The sequence below is a fragment of the Bactrocera latifrons genome, unplaced genomic scaffold (genome assembly GCF_001853355.1).
Source record: "Bactrocera latifrons isolate USDA-ARS-PBARC rearing strain unplaced genomic scaffold, ASM185335v1 scaffold_18, whole genome shotgun sequence".
NCBI classification, from domain to species: Eukaryota; Metazoa; Arthropoda; class Insecta; order Diptera; family Tephritidae; genus Bactrocera; species Bactrocera latifrons.
Window position 1 is genome coordinate 2,182,925 of NW_017535296.1, and position 7,505 is coordinate 2,190,429.

The following is a 7,505-nucleotide window of genomic DNA, read 5'->3' on the forward strand; positions in this document are numbered from 1 at the left end:
ACCCGCGACAATTGAGCGATTTTTCATTGTGTACATAAGTGAATGGAAAAACAATAACAACTAAACAAAATTGAGGAAAAATCACGCAACAAAAGGTGTTGACAATAGCAACAACAATAACGGATAAATTATTAAGTTCAAAAAGGACATTGGCGTGCCTAGCAGCGCATACGCACACAAATCCCAAACGATTATTAGCGCATATGAGTATGTGTATATGTGTTACTAGTAGGTAAATATCCTCGTAATGTCCAACAAAAACAATGCTCACATAAATATGGAACATTGCAGGCAACAAGGATAATCGCTTGTCTTTGTTGTCTTAGAAGAGAGTGAGGCCGCTGACTTTCGCCTCGGCTTCAAAAATGTATGCGTTTGTGGCGGCACATTAGAAAAATAATATAGAAAGCGTTACAAATTGTGCACAATGCGCCATGTCTGCCTTTGTTACTACACTATATTAGTAGCTGGTAGGCAGGCTCTCACCAAACCAGCTGAAGAACTCTCACTTACTCTCTCAATGCGATATGAATTCATATATGAACATAGGAAAGTTGTTGCCTGTGTGACTTTCACTTACGCTTATTGCGCCGACCGACCCGCTTAACACCCAGATTAGTAGCGCATATTTGTTTGCCGCCAAGCCGTTGTAGGCACGTGACTGACCGTTAGTCACTCAACTGAAGGGATTCCCTAAACTGACGGTGGATTTGTGGTGTACACATTTTTCCCAGTCTCTGCTGATGTTGTTGATTGTGGCGATAAATGAAGTTGTCTACTTGATTTGTTTTGATTTCTTTTCAAAAGTACAAAGTCTGACCAATTTTATTGTTTTTCGACTACTGTTTAATACCCTGTAGGGTACTGTATTTGTTTTAACTGGTTAAATGCTGAAAGTTTGTTTTTTTTTTTTTTTGAAAACTTGATTCTCAAATAATCTAGACTTTATATTTATGCTATTGAAGATGGTTGGCTTATAAGTTTTGCTTCTGATTTCCTGTTTGCACATACGTAGACCTTTGAGAAGTGTCTGGATCTGAATGATTTACATTATGATAGTCACTCTAAAATCTTAAGTCGAGTTTGCAAAGCATGATATCTTCTTCGGTTTTTCACGTCGACAAGAAGCTTAACAATATGACTTTGATTTACATCACGGTATCCTGTACTTGCTCTCGCATTTTGGAAGACTTTTATGAGGATGTCTGAGCGCTTCTCATATATGACGTTCTTAATACTTGGTTTAAAGATATAAGAAGTTAGTAAGGTTACATAATATCGATCGTAGGTGACTAATTAAAAACACTAATACGATTGATAACATATTTTAAGTTTGCTTCGTGTTATATCTATGTTGCACCACAGTTTTCGTAGACTCTTTATAAACCCATATCAGATCTCACCCAATCTTAGAAGCGATTAATCGATATATATCAAAAATGGACATCCATAAGAAAGTTGAATGTTGGTAAATCTATGTTCGTAAGGAAGTAATTTCAATCGCCGAGACAATTGAAAAGATGAGATCTTTGGAGGCGTTCATAATTCAATCCATTAATTTGAATCTTTCAAGAAAGTACAATGTTCCAATATTGAACTGGAAATCTGATCAATTAGTTCGCGTATTCCTACAGGGCACATTTCTATATGCATATATATTTTCAAAGGACATAGTACCCACAAATCCGCTTAGTGGCAATCACGTTCTCTCACATACACACAACCAAACTACACGCTGCTTTGCTGTGAGCGCCGCTCTGGCTTAAGTTGCCATTCACACTTCATTATTCATCGACTGGCAAGCGAACTTATAAACACACGTACTTATGAACCGACAAAGTCATTGTGAATATCCTGTGCCTTTATGCACTCCCAGTCAATGCACCGAAAAATTAATTACGTCACTTTAGGCAAATTTATTAATTTTTCTGGTACTCAACTGATTCCTCCCCAAAATCGCATGCTAAATTCTGTCGATTTTGACAAATGCTTTATTGGCAGCATGCAAAATTGATTACAACAGCACATAAATAGCCAAAAGGCGATAGTGATAGGCAGTTCACATGGCGACTACCAGTCACACACACAGACAAACAGACACATTTCATTGTAATGGGTTTTGTGATTTTTGGCAACATAATTACCAACTGATTAGCATGACGCGTGTCGCCTCTTCAGCGGCTACTTGAAACTGACTGGACAGTGGCCACTGTTGCACGTTGCCTAGTAGGATACTCACTTCATGCAGCATTTCCGCTTTATGATAAATCTATATTTTATCGCTGATGTGTCAATATTCGTTTCACATGCAAATGGCGAGTGACCAATTGATTAGCCATCAGCTGCTGTGACAGGCCATCAGTTGTTGGTGCTCTAGTTTTCGAATTGATATAAATGATTTTCATTTATTTTAATCAGTATTTTTCTTTTTCTGCTCGGACAGCTGGTCAAAGTTCAAGAGTTTATGGAAATTAGGCACTGATTGCAGGCACACGCTTGTCATAAGTGCATTTTTCTTTGTTGCGCGTGATTGTGAGATATGCAAAGCTCGAGTATTTGTGTGCGTTGGTGATTAGTTCAGCTTGAAAGTATATTCCATGCCTCATTTGACACATTCGATTAGTTATCATATTTAGCAGGAATTCGCACGCTGTTGGCGATTTCAAGAATAAGTTGCTTTGTCGGTGCTCATGCTGATTATCCTCACTGCTGTGATTTTTTTTTTATATATTTATTTATGTTTCTTGCCATCAGGCTAATACAATTCGGTGAATCCGCTTGGTTTTACCAATATCAGAATGGGAAAACTTTAAACTTTAAAACGAAATGATGCTTAATTAAGGGACCAAATAGTTGTAAACGAAGGATATACGAAATAGTTCGGATAACGAAGGATAAGTGAGTTCCGATCAAGTCCTAGATGGACAGGCATCTTCAAAAAACACTCCTCGAAGATAAAAATACGGTCCATATTTCGGGTGAATCAAGTCTAGAATGTCAACAGACTTAGAGAACTCTATATATCATAACCATAGGTTTTCAAAGTTCTGACAGGTTTATGAATCTAAATGTGAGAATTGTAGAAATCGAACATTTAGCTGTACTGTTACTATTTTTGTAGGCGCAGATAATATCAAACTTTTTCCAAATAAAAATAGACGTAGACCCAACTGGGTTGGAAACGGCTGTCAACTTTAAATTTACTGATGGGGTTTGGTCAAATCTCTTGTCATACACTAATACACCATTAGAACGAGTATTGACGAGGTAAATTCTTTTCGGAGCCTTGACAGAAGTCTCAGAGAAAGCGTTCGTTTTCAGACTTAGTGCATTTTAACTTCAGATGTTGTATATTTCTTTATCTATGTATATTCCAAAGGCCGAACAAATTAAGTTTTAGGAGCGTCAATGGCGTTGATAGGTAGGTGGTTGAATACAATCTTCTTTAAAATTTTTTCTAACAAAATCTATCTCTTTATAACCCGGATTAGTTTCCATAATTTTGCGTCTTCAACTCTATTTAAATCACTCACATTCCTTCTGCCGATTTTTGTCTCTATAGCCTCCCAATCAAGATAAAAATCATATGTTGTGATATTACGCTCTCTAGTTTTGAAGAGTAACATTAAACAATTTGTAGAAGCCTTGCAAAATTAAGGTAGCATTCAAACAATGGAAAAATAATTATCTTTCCAAACCGTATTTTTTTCCAAGAATATCTAATTCTGTTGCACAAAACTTCCATTTCACCGATAAGTTTCAAAATAGCATTTATTTTTTATCTGTGCCGCATCAAGCTTGAAACTAAAAAAAAGTTTAACCTTCCAGTACTGACAGGTCATTCCACGCCCCTAAACATATGCAGCCTTTATCGAAGTATTTATTTTCGCTGACCCTTATACGATGCTTTAAATAATTGACAATTACCAAGTGCCACATGCCACAAATGTCTCAAATTGCTTACATAACAGATATCATAGGTACTTATATGACTTTATACAGTTTTTTGCCCTTTTTTGTGTGTTTACTAAGCATTTTATTAATACACGAAATTCCAAGCATATTTGTAGGCGTTAAAACAGAAATCCTGCACAATTGCTTACTCAATGTGCCAAATAACATGTTTGAAAAAAGTGGCAGGGAAACCCATTTGGCGGGTGGACATGGTTTGAACATATTTGACCACTGCAATTTAAGCGCTTATCAAGGAGTGACGATCTGTTACACATGAGAAGTGAAAAAGAAAACACAATATAATAATGCAACAGACAACGGTTCGGCTGGCAATATGGCAACAATTAAATTTTAAATGGGTAGCTCAGAAGCACATTGTGCGTTGCAGCTGATTTAAATTAAGATAAGCGACAAATTAGCGCTGAGATACCGCACACTAGACTACTTCGAACATATTTACGCTGTATGAGGTCATGCAAATTACCCCTGCCCTTTTCCAGTGACGCTCGCATTACATTTTGGCCACCAAAAAAAGCAAAAAACCAAAAAGACAGCGCTGGAAGGGTTGACCAAAATTCGCGGCCTCATTGCTACCACAAAATTTGACAGCTTTGACACCGCGCACTCTCAGGATATTAGGGTGTTGCGGCGAATCGCGGTTCGGGAGTGTTGGGCGGCGCGTCGCTTTGTGGCTTATCAGCGTGCATTGATCATTTGTCACAGATGTTTGCAATTTACTTAAACAATTCGGCTTTTTTACGCGCCTGACTGCCGTTAACTCGGCGAAAGGTGGCCGTCGTATTTACAATTCCTTTTTTACTGCCATTATGACTTTAGCTTAGGTTACAATTATTAACATTTTTTTTCGTCTGCAGTTATGATGACTTGACATTACTTCGTAATTGTTTCACCGCTTTGGTGAAAAGTTGCTTCATTTTTTTTGCCAATTTATATCTGCGGTTAGGCAAATGTTCACCTCCAGCGTAACCTTTCAATTTAAGCCTTTCGCAAAGGTCTATTTAGTTTGCCGCTTTATTTCAACAAACAAATTGTCGTGTGGCATGGCATGATAACCTTTTCTTTGCATTCATTTTTGACTCCCTTGGACCTTAAAATGTGTAAAGTCATTCATGTTGACATATTGACTTTTGATTTTATCAATGTGGTCCCATTTGTTCGACGAGGGTACAATATGTGCTGTAGAGATGTTTTATATTAACCTTTTTTTTAGTTGCTTTGAAAAACAGTGTATTCGAATTTTGTAATTTTCAAATTATTTTCTAAATTTGTTTGAATTAAATTTTTCAAGCATTCAAAAAAATCATTATAATGCAAATTTTGTAAAATTAAAATCGTTTTTAAGCCTCTTAAAAGGGAAGTAATCTAAACAAAAAGATATCAGGTGGTGCAAGAATATATATTTAATTTTTATTACATTATTATTATTTTATTTTTTAAAAATATAATAAGCATATAAACAGGGACTTTACAAGTGCTGCATTGCCATACAGTACCTGGTGGACTGTTTTAAGTGCTGCATTCCACGCACGACTTCGTCAGAGGTAAATACTTAGTAAGAGTAAATACGGATCTTTGGTCTTTCTACTTTAGAACTGCGTTGTTTGTATCACTGAGTATGTGGTCTTGTTGTCCTCAAACTTCTGTATTATTTTAGTTATGATAAATGCGGTTTGCGGTTAGTATTGACATTTCCACATACCTTATCTTTTCGCAGACCAACATATAAGGAATAGCTGTTGAAATAATTATCAAAGAATACGCAAAGATTTTTAGATTTTAAATTTGCGCAAAATTGGCGAAAAATCTTTTTGCCGGGTATTGTATATTTCAAAATCTAAACAATATTCAGACTCAGCACACTTCCTCCACATTTTCTAACCATTTCTGATTTCTTTGGAATTTAGTATATTATTGTAGATAATTACGGCCTTTTCCTGATATGTTATAGTTTTCTGCAATATTTCTTTTCAGTATATCTAACAAAGGAAGGTGCTCGTAAAGCTTATCAGCATCGGATTTATTAGTCAATACAATCTTATCATTGAGATGCAAATTGATGAGAAGCCACCTAAGGCGGTTGAGTGAATGAAGAATATGGGTGTTGCAAATTAGACTCAAAAGATCAGTAGTCCTTATAACTCTACAATTTCTTTATGGCAGTCAAAAATTTCAAAAATAATTAAAATAGTTTTCTCAGGCTAGTATGTGAATAGGTGTCTCCATTTGCGTGGTGGTGTAGCATTCACTAAATGGGTGTCATGCAGTATAGCACTTTATACTAGAAACACTCGTAGTGGATACGTGACTATTTGAGGTCGCGAAGTGCTATAATAGTTTGCGGTCCATCAGTGTATAGCTCATCTCGTCCCATACTACGCACACCTCCACCATTTAGAAGAGTGGATATGTTGAATATGTGTATATAAATAAAAAATACAAAGAAAATATACATTATTCTAATTCTGTAATGTGTGAACACACATTCGTCTATATGTACCTGATAATTTAAAATAATAAACAAAAAATTGATTAATCTTTGGAATGGCGTAAAAATACAAAAATTTTTTTGCAGATAAATAAAGATGCATATTTTCCGCGTAGTGTCTTTCGGTGTTTTTGGGCGTGAAGAACACTTAAAAAATTTCAATTGTTCAACAAAAATTTATTTAAAATATTATTATTTAAACAAATTGACTATGAGAAAATATCTATAATATAGCACGAACATTTTGCTTTGATTTCGGCAAAATTCATTGATTTATCTCTGGTAGTTTATGAGAAATAATTTTACAATTTTATCGTGCTCTAAGTTTCAACCTTCAATATCTTTAACAAAAAAATAAGAGTTTTGAGGTAATTTTTTTATCACGCGGTTTGGTCTGGAGTACCCTCTTTATGAACTGTTATTTTTCAAAATCGGTGATTTATCGAAATTTACATTAACTATTTGACGTGGTTTGACCCAATGGCAGTACTTGGAATTTGGTTGTTGTTTCTTCCCAAACTTTCGATTTACTTTAATTTTAAGCAAAGTTGGGAGGAATTTGACTATGTTTACAATATAATATATAGTATAAAAGTTTTATAGCAATGATTATCATCACATCATACTTGTAGATTGACTAACAAATTTTTCGAACACATCCGAAATAATATGGTACGCGTAAGAGCTGCATAGTAATATATATATATATACAGTATAAGGTATCGAAAGAAACTTATTATCTCTGTTATCAAAACGAGATAGCCATTTATATTGTAAAATAGCAAAAAAGGAAACTTCAGCCAAAATAAAAAATTATTGTTCGTTCAGTAGAAGAGGAAGAGTGAGTGTTACACCCTACAGAACTCCATTTGTTTTTATAAAAACTTCATGTTTTATATTAGTAACCTTGTTTCTGAAATTTTACTATAATCCAAAATAAAACTGAAGAAAACTCAACTATATGTTTTTTTTTTATAAAAATGTAAGTTTTATTTATGAAAATATTTTGTTGTTTTTTTTATATTTTATAGTTAATTCTTTTGCA